This window comes from Kogia breviceps, chromosome 13 (assembly GCF_026419965.1).
Source record: "Kogia breviceps isolate mKogBre1 chromosome 13, mKogBre1 haplotype 1, whole genome shotgun sequence".
In the NCBI taxonomy this organism is placed as follows: domain Eukaryota; kingdom Metazoa; phylum Chordata; class Mammalia; order Artiodactyla; family Physeteridae; genus Kogia; species Kogia breviceps.
In genome coordinates, this window is record NC_081322.1 from 7,871,426 (window position 1) to 7,883,949 (window position 12,524).

The 12,524-nt window shown below is 38.4% G+C and overlaps 1 long non-coding RNA gene across 4 annotated transcripts in view; it reads right to left on the reverse strand.

Annotated features, from left to right (window-relative positions):
- LOC131740255 (uncharacterized) overlaps nt 1-12,524 on the reverse strand; it is a 91,763-nt gene that overhangs the window by 40,042 nt on the left and 39,197 nt on the right. For all 4 annotated transcript variants that reach the window (XR_009330866.2, XR_010836142.1, XR_010836144.1 and 1 more), the window contains one exon: nt 637-678. This is a non-coding gene — a long non-coding RNA (uncharacterized lncRNA). The remainder of the gene's footprint in view (nt 1-636; nt 679-12,524) is intronic.

Sequence of the window (12,524 nt, forward strand, 5' to 3'; positions counted from 1 at the left end):
AGAAGAGTTAGGAAGGATAGTTGGGGAAAGGACACCCCTACTTTTGTTTTAACTGGGATGAGCTGAGTGAAGTCTACATGTGGGACAGTTCATTTTACTCAGCTCCAAGGCAAAACCAGAACACTGATGTTGACCTGGTGTCCAAAGAGTGCAGGATGGTGTCCACAAGAGATTGAGCCAAAGAGTGTAGATGGATCAATGTAAATCCATCACCACTACTGGACAAACAACTCCAAGGACATGCTCTGGCGCCTGTGGATAAATAGTGTCAAATATGGGATAGGAAACTAGGAGGAAAGCAGAACAGATCCACTCCACAGTTTTTTGTTTTTGGGGTTTTCTTTGTCTGTTTGTTTTGCTCAGGGTCAGTTCTAAATAAACAAAGGAAAAACTGAAAAATAGAAACTGAAAATCTGAGGTGTGTTTTTAAAATTATTATTTCCTTTGGGGAATAGTCAAAATACATGATTAAGAAACTACATGTAGAAAGCAAACTTTCTCAATATTTTATATTTTTCTTTGAAATATATTATACATCAAGGTATATATATTGTCTATCATCTCAACAGTAACTCAACAATCATAATAAACAATAGGTAAATACTATATAGAAAATGGAATAAAGAATGTACTTACATTAGATAATTTATTGCTGAGGTAGTCTTTTAGTCAAAATATCTAGATAAAAAAGAGAAGACCTTTGTATTAAATTAGTTTTTATTTATTTTTAATGTCCATGTAATTGTCTCATTGTATAGACTCACTTTTACTGGTCTATAACTACACATTATAGAAATGCATATGTTATATTACTCCTAACTCCATCCATTCTTTGATGTTTTCAGAACTATGAAAAATTACCTCTATTTCTGAATGAGACAATCAGACATTTTTTAGTGTTCTATTGCCAGCCATGTGTTTTCACTATTCCTGAAATCATAATATGCAGTTTTGTTATGAAGGATGTCTTTCAACTTTATGTACTTCAGGACAACTGTTTTTTCATAAATTTGGGTTAAAAATAGTACTGAAAATTTATTTCTTTCTTATATGTCAGACAAATTAACAAAATGAAACACCATATTATATTTATACTGTCAAAAAGTGAAAATAGTAACTACAATAATAAATCATGTAACAGACATTGTACTTTTTAAGTCTCATAATTTGAACATCTTTATGATGTTGCTTATTGCAATTTCCACTCATTAGGTAAGAAATTTGGAGATCAAAGAGATTAAACAACATATCAAAGAGTTAGTAGATGGCAGGGCTCAATTTCCTATATTTTGTTAATTCTGGATAAACACATTTTTCAATTAAAATAAATTCCCCCTAAAACTATGAGATATCATGATCAACAATCTTCTATCTTATACAATTGTATGTGATTAAGACACCTGAGACCCATAAGCAATAATTTGAACAGCATAGAATATTCCAGTGAAGCTAAATCTAAAGATACAGAGGTCTTAACTTGAAAGAATTATCAGATAATTTTAAACATAAAAACTTTCAAGAAATTTTCTATGTTTTCTGATTTAAGTTTATTAGAAAAATGAATTATGTGAAATTTATTATCTTTCTCTGATTAAAACAGAGAATTAGGGCTTCCCTGATGGCGCAGTGGTTGAGAGTCCGCCTGCCAATGCAGGGGACACGGGTTCGTGCCTCGGTCCGGGAGGATCCCACATGCCGCGGAGCGGCTGGGCCCGTGAGCCATGGCCGCTGAGGCTACGCGTCCGGAGCCTGTGCTCCGCAACGGGAGAGGCCACAACAGTGAGAGGCCCGTGTAACGCAAAAAAAAAAAAAAAATAAAGAGCATTAGAAGATTTCTTACCATGATCTTAAGATGACCAGCTCAGTATACATACTAAAGTGTTACTGGGGAAAAGGTTTGAAGTAGCTTGATATATTTTTATTAAAATGTGAATACTTAATTAAATTTTTTTCTCACTGTTGGAATGCAGTATATAATTAAAAGCTTTTGCACAGCAAAGGATACCATAAACAAGACCAAAAGACAACCCTCAGAATGGGAGAAAATAGTTGCAAATGAAGCAACTGACAAAGGATTAATACCCCAAATTTATAAGCAACTCATGCAGCTCAATAACAAAAAAACAAACAGCCCAATCCAAAAATGGGCAGAAGAACTAAATAGACATTTCTCCAAAGAAGATATACAGATTGCTAACAAACACATGAAAGAATGCTCAACCTCATTAATCATTAGAGAAATGCAAATCAAAACTACAATGAGATATCATCTCACACCGGTCAGATTGACCATCATCAAAAACTCTAGAAACAATAAATGCTGGAGAGGGTGTGGAGAAAAGGGAACCCTCTTGCACTGCTGGTGGGAATGTAAATTGATACAGCCACTATGGAGAACAGTATGGAGGTTCCTTAAAAAACTACAAATAGAACTACCATATGACCCAGCAATCCCACTACTGGGCATATGCCCTGAGAAAACCATAATTCAAAAAGAGTCATGGGTAGAGGAGAAGATGGCGGAAGAGTGAGACGCAGGGATCACCTTCCTCCTCACAGATACATCAAAAATACATCTACACGTGGAACTTCTCCTACAGAACACCCACCGAACACTGGCAGAAGACCTCAGACCTCCCAAAAGGCAAGAAACTCCCCCACGTACCTGGGTAGGGCAAAAGAAAAAAGAATAAACAGAGACAAAAGAATAGGGACGGGACCTGCACCAGTGGGAGGGAGCCGTGAAGGAGGAAAGGTTCCCACACACTAGAAGCCCCTTCGCGGGCGGAGACTGTGGGTGGCGGAGGGGGGGGCTTCGGAGCCATGGAGGAGAGCAGACCAACAGGGTGCGGAGGGCAAAGCGGAGAGATTCTGCAGAGGATCGGTGCCGATCAGCACTCACCAGCCCGAGAGCCTTGTCTGCTCACCTGCAGGGGCGGGCGGGGCTGGGAGCTGAGGCTCCAGTGGATCCCAGGGAAAGGTCTGGAGTTGGCAGAGTGAAAACAGCCTGAAGGGGTTAGTGCACCACGGCGGGCCGGGAGGGAGTCCAGGAGAAGTCTGGAGCTGCTGAAGAGGCAAGAGACCTTTTCTTCCCTCTTTGCCTCCTGCTGCGCAAGGAGAGGGGTTTAAGCACACCTCTTAAAGGAGCTCCAGAAACGGGCGCAGAGCTGCCAAAGAGAAAAAGGACTTTTTCTTGCCTCTTCGCTTCCTGGGGCTCGAGGATAGGGGATTAAGGGCACCGCATAAAGGAGCTCCAGAAACGGGCACGAGCTGCGGCTGTCGGCACGGACAACAGAGACGGGTGTGGGACGCTAGGGTTGCTACTGCCGCCACCAAGAGGCCTGTGTGCAAGCACAGGTCACTCTCCACACCGGCCCTCCTGGGAGCCCGTGCAGCCCGCCACTGCCAGGGTCCTGGGATCCAGGGACAGCTTCCCCGGGAAAACGCACGATGCGCCTCGGGCCGGTGCAGCATCACACTGGCCTCTGCCGCCGTGGACTCGCCCCACATCCGTGCCCCTCCCCCCACCTGAGTGAGCCAGAGACCATGAATCAGCTGCTCCGTTAACCCCGCCCTGTCTGAGCGAAGGGCAGACGCCCTCGGACGACCTACGCAGAGGTGGGGCCAAGTCCAAAGCTGAACCCCAGGAGCTGTGTGAACAAAGAGAGGGGGAGGTTTCTCCCAGCAGCCTCAGAAGCAGCGGGTTAAAGCTCCACAGTCAACTTGAAGTGCCCTGCAGCTGTGGAAAACCTGAATAGACAGTGAAATATCCCAAGTTGAGGAGGTGGACTTTGGGAGCAAGATATACTATTATTTTCCCCTTTTTTCTTTTTGTAAGTGTGTATGTGGGTGATGCTGTGTGAGATTTTGTCTGTGTAGCTTTATTTTCACCATTTGTCCTAGGGTTAGACCGACCCGTTTATTTATTTTTTTGGTTGTTTTTTTTCTTTAATAGAAATTTTTCTTCTTAATAATTATTTTTTTATTTTAATAACTGTATTTTACCCTACTTTACTTTGTCTTCTCCTCTTTCTTCCTTCCTTCCTTCCTTCCCTCCTTTCTTTCCTATTTCCCTCCTTCCTTCCTTCTTTCCTCCCTTCCTTTCTTCCTCCCTCCCTTCCTTCCTTTCTTGCCTTTCTAATTTTTTCTCCCTTTTATCTTGAGCCGTGTGGATTAAAGGCTCTTGGCACTCCAAGCAGGTGTCAAGGCTGTGTCTCTGAGGTGGGAGAACCAACCTCAGGACACTGGTCCACAAGAGACCTCTCAGCTCCACGTAATATCAAACAGCGAAAATCTCCCAGAGATCTCCATCTCAACACCAAGACCCAGATTCACTCAAGGACCAGCAACGAACAGTGCTGGACACCCTATACCCAACAAAGAGCAAGACAGGTCTATAGCCCCATCCATTAGCAGAGAGGCTGCCTAAAATCATAATAAGGCTACCAACATCCCCATACACACCACCAGACGTGGACCTGCCCACCAGAAAGACAAGATCCAGCCTCATCCACCAGAACAGAGGCACTAGTCCCCCTAACCAGGAAACCTGCTCAACCCACTGAACCAACCTCAGCCACTGGGGACAGCCACCAAAAACAGATAGAACTACGAACCTGCAGCCTGCAAAAGGGAGACCCGAAACACAGTAAGATAAGCAAAATGAGAAGACAGAAAAACACACAGCAGATGAAGGAGCAAGATAAAAACACACCAGACCTAACAGATGAAGAGGTAATAGGCAGTCTACCTGAAAGAGAATTCAGAATAATGATAGAAAAGATGATTCAAAATCTTGGAAATAGAATAGACAAATTGCAAGAAACAGTTAACAAGGACCTAGAAGAAATAAAGAGGAAGCAAGTAACGATGAGCAACACAATAAATGAAATGAAAAATCTCTAGACGGGATCAGTAGCAGAATAACTGAGGCAGAAGGACGGATAAGTGACCTGGAAGATAAAATAGTGGAAATAACTACTGCAGAGCAGAAGAAAGAAAAAAGAATGAAAAGAACTGAGGACAGTCTCAGAGACCTCTGGGACAACATTAAACGCACCAACATTCGAATCATACGGGTCCCAGAAGAAGAGAAAAAGAAAGGGACTGAGAAAATATTTGAAGAGATTATGGTTGAAAACTTCCCTAATATAGGAAAGGAAATAGTCAATCAAGTCCAGGAAGCACAGAGAGTCCCATACAGGATAAACCCAAGGATAAACACGCCGAGACACATAATAATCAAACTGTCAAAAATTAAATACAAAGAAAACATATTAAAAGCAGCAAGGGAAAAACAACAAATAACACACAAGGGACTCCCCATAAGGCTAACATCTGATCTTTCAGCAGAAACTCTACAAGCCAGAAGGGAGTGGCAGGACATATTTAAAGTGATGAAGGAAAAAAACCTACAACCAAGATTACTCTACCCAGCAAGGATCTCATTCAGATTTGATGGAGAAATTAAAACCTTTACAGACAAGCAAAAGCTGAGAGAGTTCAGCACCACCAAACCAGCTTTACAACAAATGCTAAAGGAACTTCTCTAAGCAAGAAACATAAGAGAAGGAAAAGACCTATAAGAACAACCCAAAACAATTAACTAAATGGTAATAGGAATGCACATATCAATAATTACCTTAAATGTAAATGGATTAAATGCTCCCACCAAAAGACACAGACTGGCTGAATGGATACAAAAACAGGACCCATATATATGCTGTCTACAAGAGACCCACTTCAGACCTAGGGACACTTACAGGCTGAAAGTGAGGGGATGGAAAAAGATATTCCATGCAAATGGAAATCAGAAGAAAGCTGGAGTAGCAATTCTCATATCAGACAAAATAGACTTTAAAATAAAGTCTATTACAAGAGACAAAGAAGGACACTACATAATGATCAAGGGATCGATCCATGAAGAAGATATAACAATTATAAATATTTATGCACCCAACACAGGAGCACCTTAGTACATAAGGCAAATACTAACAGCCATAAAAGGGGAAATTGACAGTAATACAATCATAGTAGGGGACTTTAACATTCCACTGTCACCAATGGACAGATCATCCAAAATGGAAATAAGTAAGGAAACACAAGCTTTAAATGATACATTATACAAGATGGATTTACTTGATATTTATAGGACATTCCATCCAAAAACAACAGAATACACATTTTTCTCAAGTTCCCATGGAACATTCTCCAGGATAGATCATATCTTGGGTCACAAATCTAGCCTTGGCAAATTTAAGAAAATTGAAATCGTATCAAGTATCTTTTCTGACCACAACACTATGAGACTAGATATCAATTACAGGAAAAGATCTGTAAAAAATACAAACACATGGAGGCTAAACAATACACTACTTAATAACGAAGTGATCACTGAGGAAATCAAAAAATACTTAGAAACAAATGACAATGGAGACATGACGACCCAAAACCTATGGAATACAGCAAAAGCAGTTCTAAGAGGGAATTTTATAGCAATACAATCATACCTTAAGAAACAGGAAGCGTCTCGAATAAACAACTTAACTTTGTACCTAAAGCAATTAGAGAAGGAAGAACAAAAAAACCCCAAATTTAGCAGAAGGAAAGAAATCATAAAGATCCGATCAGAAATAAATGAAAAAGAAATGAAGGAAACAATAGCAAAGATCAATAAAAGTAAAAGCTGGTTCTTTGAGAAGATAAATAAAATTGATAAACCATTAGCCAGACTCATCAAGAAAAAAAGGGAGAAGACTCAATAGAATTAGAAATGAAAAAGGAGATGTAACAACTGACTCTGCAGAAATACAAAAGATTATTAGAGATTACTACAAGCAACTCTATGCCAATAAAATGGACAACCTGGAAGAAATGGACAAATTCTTAGAAATGCACGACCTGCCAAGACTGAACCAGGAAGAAATAGAAACTATGAACAGACCAATCACAAGCACTGAAATGGAAACTGTGATTCAAAATATTCCAACAAACAAAAGCCCAGGACCAGATGGCTTCACAGGCGAATTCTATCAAACATTTAGAGAAGAGCTAACACCTATCCTTCTCAAACTCTTCCAAAAGATAGCAGAGGGAGGAACACTCCCAAACTCATTCTATGAGGCCACCATCACCCTGATACCAAAACCAGACAAAGACGTCACAAAGAAAGAAAACTACAGGCCAATATCACTGATGAACATAGATGCAAAAATCGTCAACAAAATACTAGCAAACAGAATCCAACAGCACATTAAAAGGATCATACACCATGATCAAGTGGGGTTTATTCCAGGAATGCAAGGATTCTTCAATATACACAAATCAATCAACGTGATACACCATATCAACAAACTGAAGGAGAAAAACCATATGATCATCTCAATAGATGCAGAGAAAGCTTTTGACAAAATTCAACACCCATTTATGATAAAAACCCTGCAGAAAGTAGGCATAGAGGGAACTTTCCTCAACATAATAAAGGCCATATATGACAAACCCACAGCCAGCATTGTTCTCAATGGTGAAAAACTGAAACCATTTCCACTAAGATCAGGAACAAGACAAGGTTGCCCACTCTCACCACTCTTATTCAACCTAGTTTTGGAAGTTCTAGCCACAGCAATTAGAGAAAATAAAGAAATAAAAGGAATCCAAATAGGAAAAGAAGAAGTAAAGCTGTCACTGTTTGCAGATGACATGATACTATACAGAGAATCCTAAGGATGCTACCAGAAAACTACTAGAGCTAATCAATGAATTTGGTAAAGTTGCAGGATACAAAATTAATGCACAGAAATCTCTGGCATTCTTATACACTAATGATGAAAAAACTGAGAGAGAAATTAGGACAACACTCCCATTTACCATTGCAACAAAAAGAATAAAATATCTAGGAATAAACCTACCTAAAGAGACAAAAGACTTGTATGCAGAAAACTATAAGGCACTGATGAAAGAAATTAAAGATGATACAAATAGGTGGAGAAATATACCATGTTCTTGGATTGGAAGAATCAACATTGTGAAAATGACTCTATTACCCAAAGCAATCTACAGATTCAATGCTATCCCTGTCAAATTACCACTGCCATTTTTTAAAGAACTAGAACAAAACATTTCACAATTTGTATGGAAACACAAAAGACCCCGAATAGCTAAAGCAATCTTGAGAACGAAAAATGGAGCTGGAGGAATTAGGCTCCCTGACTTCAGACTCTACTACAAGGCTACAGTAATCAAGACAGTATGGTACTGGCACAAAAACAGAAATATAGATCAATGGAACAGGATAGAGAGCCCAGAGATAAACCCACGCACATATGGTCACCTTATCTTTGATAAAGGAGGGAAGGAAACACAGTGGAGAAAAGACAGCCTCTTCAATAAGTGGTGCTGGGAAAACTGGACAGCTACCTGTAGAAGTATGAAATTAGAACACTCCCTAACACCATACACAAAAATAAACTCAAAATCGGTTAAAGACCTAAATGTAAGACCGGACACTATAAAACTCTTAGAGGAAAACATAGGCAGAACACTCTATGACATCAATCACAGTAAGATCCTTTATGACCCATCTCCTAGAGAAATGGAAATAAAAACAAAAATAAACAAATGGGATCTAATGAAACTTAAAAGCTTTTGCACAGCAAAGGATACCATAAACAAGACCAAAAGACAACCCTCAGAATGGGAGAAAATAGTTGCAAATGAAGCAACTGACAAAGGATTAATCTCCAAAATTTATAAGCAACTCATGCAGCTCAATAACAAAAAAACAATCAACCCAATCCAAAAATGGGCAGAAGAACTAAATAGACATTTCTCCAAAGAAGGTATACAGATTGCCAACAATCACATGAAAGAATGCTCAACATCATTAATCATTAGAGAAATGCAAATCAAAACTACAATGAGATATCATCTCACACCGGTCAGATTGGCCATCATCAAAAACTCTAGAAACAATAAATGCTGGAGAGGGTGTGGAGAAAAGGGAACCCTCTTGCACTGCTGGTGGGAATGTAAAATGATATAGCCACTGTGGAGAACAGTATGGAGGTTCCTTAAAAAACTACAAATAGAACTACCATATGACCCCGCAATCCCACTACTAGGCATATACCCTGAGAAAACCATAATTCAAAAAGAGTCATGTACCAAAATGTTCATTGCAGCTCTATTTACGATAGCCAGGACATGGAAGCAACCTAAGTGTCCATCAACAGATGAATGGAAAAAGAAGATGTGGTACATATATACAATGGAATATTACTCAGCCATAAAAAGAAATGAAACTGAGTTATTTGTAATGAGGTGGATAGACCTGGAGTCTGTCATACATAGTGAAGTAAGTCAGAAGGAGTAAAACAAATACCGTATGCTAACACATATATATGGAATCTAAAAAAAAAAAAAAAGTCATGAAGAGATTAGTGGTAGGATGGGAATAAAACACAGACCTACTAGAGCATGGACTTGAGGATATGGGGAGGGGGAAGGGTAAGCTGTGACAAAGTGAGAGAGTGGCAGGGACATATACACACTACCAAATGTAAATTAGATAGCTAGTGGGAAGCTGCTGCATAGCACAGGGAGATCACCTCTGTGCTTTGTGACCACCTAGAGGGGTGGGATAGGGAGGGTGGGAGGGAGCGTGACACAAGAGGGAAGAGAAATGGGAACATATGTATATGTATAACTGATTCACTTTGTTGTAAAGGAGAAACTAACACACTATTGTAAAACAGTTATACTCAAATAAAGATGTTAAAAAAAAAAAAGAGTCATGTACCAAAATGTTCATTGCAGCTCTATTTACGATAGCCAGGACATGGAAGCAACCTTAGTGTCCATGGACAGATGAATGGATAAAGAAGATGTGGCACATATATACAATGGAATATTACTCCGCCATAAAAAGAAATGAAACTGAGTTATTTATAATGAGGTGGATGGACCTGGAGTCTGTCATACAGAGTGAAGTAAGTCAGAAGGAGAAAAACAAATACTGTATGCTAACACATATATATGGACCATAAGGGAAAAAAAAATGTCATGAAGAGATTAGTGGTAGGACGGGAATAAAACACAGACTTACTAGAGCATGGACTTGAGGATATGGGGAGGGCAAAGGGTAAGCTATGACAATGTGAGAGAGTGGCAGGGACATATACACACTACCAAATGTAAATTAGATAGTTAGTGGGAAGCTGCCGCATAGCACAGGGAGATCACTTCTGTGCTTTGTGACCACCTAGAGGGGTGGGATAGGGAGGGTGGGAGGGAGGGTGATGCAAGAGGGAAGAGATATGGGAACATATGTATATGTATAACTGATTCATTTTGTTGTAAAGGAAAAATTAACACACTATTATAAAACAGTTATACTCCAATATAGATGTTTAAAAAAATGTGAATATTTAATTAAATTTTTTTCTCACTGTTGGAATGCAGTATATAATTTGTTTTGCTATAATATATCCATTGAAGTAGTATTTTATACTTGAATAATTTTTTATTGTTCTAACTTTAGATATTTAAACATTTTCAACTAGCTTCCTGGAGAAAGTAAGAACATGATTAGGTCTTTTGCAACTGGTTTCTATAGGCAAGGACTTTCTCCTCAACAATACTTTAGTTTTTGTACTGACCTATTCATCTCTAAGAACATGGTAAAAACTCCCTCAGTGTTCCGCTTTCCATCACAAACCTCCAGAAATCGTCACCAGAAGAATCACACATTGTGATCATAAATATCCACCAGGCAAGTGGAGGGGTGATTGAAGCCTTCCGGCAGGGGGTGAGAGAGTCCCACATATGTTAATAAAAACTTGCCATTTCATTTTGCTACCAGAGCAAAACCACAGCTGACGCTTGATGTTCCCCCAAAAGGCTGTAATAATATAAACTATTTATTTTCATTCTTTTTTTCTCAATTGAAGTATAATTGATTTACAATACTATATTAGTTTCAGGTATATAACACAGTGATTCAATATTTTTATCGATTATAGTCCATATAAAGTTATTATAAAATATTGGTAATATTCCCTGTGCTGTACATTATATCCTTGTATCTTATTTATACCTAGCAGTCTGTATCTCTTAATCCCCTCCCCTAATTCTGCCCCTTCTCCCACCCCTCTCCCCACTGGTAACCACTAGTTTGTTCTCTGTATCTCTGAGTGTGCTTCAGTTTGTTTTATTCACTGGTCTGTTCTGTTATGCTTAGTGAAATAAGAGAAAGACAAATACTGTATTTTTCAGTTATATTTTCACTCTCTTGAAAGACCAGTTGTGTTTCAGCAAAGTTATAGCAAATTAGGTCTATGTTTTTATGCTTAACAATAATTGTTTCCAATTTTCTTGATATTTTTTTGGAGGAAGATAGGTATATTATGGGGTCCCCAAATGTTCTTTTTTAACTTAGAGTGTGAATTTGTGGAAGAGTCATTTAATCTTAGATTATTTTTTCTTCTTCCTTTTGTTTTCATAAGAGAGCATGGGAATGAAGGAGAGGTGAAAATTGGATAGCACTTTGGTGAAAGCCTTCCGTGAAGGCAGCCAAAATTTATGAGGGGGAATTTGTACACGGGTAATTAAGTTCCCAACTGTTGTAGAGTCTGCACATCTGATACTAGTAACAGAAATATTTTATAACTGAAAAAATCTTTCAAGGGACTAATATTTGTAGAGTTCAAAGTGTAAATATTTTTAAATCTTTGAATGTTATTTACTCTAGAGATGAAATATTTTTGAATAGCAGAATTTTTTACATTTAAAATTCAAATAAAAATTAATGAAACTTACATATAAATTTGAACACGTCTCAAACTTTTCTTAGTGATAGTTATCAACTCAAGTGAACTCTTTTCTCCTTGCTTCTTTGTTACCTACTTTTGAACACAAACCTGAGCAATGGTGTGAACTAAATATGTTTAAATACTTCTGAGTGGAAGTGGACAATAGATTGTTTTGAATCTGACTTCTTAAAGAGGAAATAGCAGATATTTTAACGTATGATATAGCTTATTCTTTCATGAAATACGCAATAAAGGGAAAAGGAAGCTTTCAGATTGTCTGGACACAAAGATTTTTATCTGGATTTGACTCAAGCTGTTTCCTCACTTCTAGTCACTTAGCTAGCCTCAGGAAAACAATTTTTGTTGTTGTTGTTGTGTTGTATTGTATTTTAACAGTAACGAACTTCATGCTGTTAGCCCGGTGTTGCAAGCACTTTATTCTAAGTCTAATCATTTCCCCAAATCACCCGCTTGTCTGCATTGTCATTCATGTTTCTTTGTGCAATTCTACAAAATATAAATTATAACTTTCACCAACTAGTAAATGTTCTGTTCATGTCATGTTTTAACATATTTTGGTCCTCTTAGAAAACAGGAAATTTGATCATAAAACTATAGAATTAAAGTAATTCATAAGTTTTTTACTGCTGATATTTACTGTTTCTTTCTGTTTATCATATATTTGGAGTGTTTTCATAGCTATAACCACATCTCTCT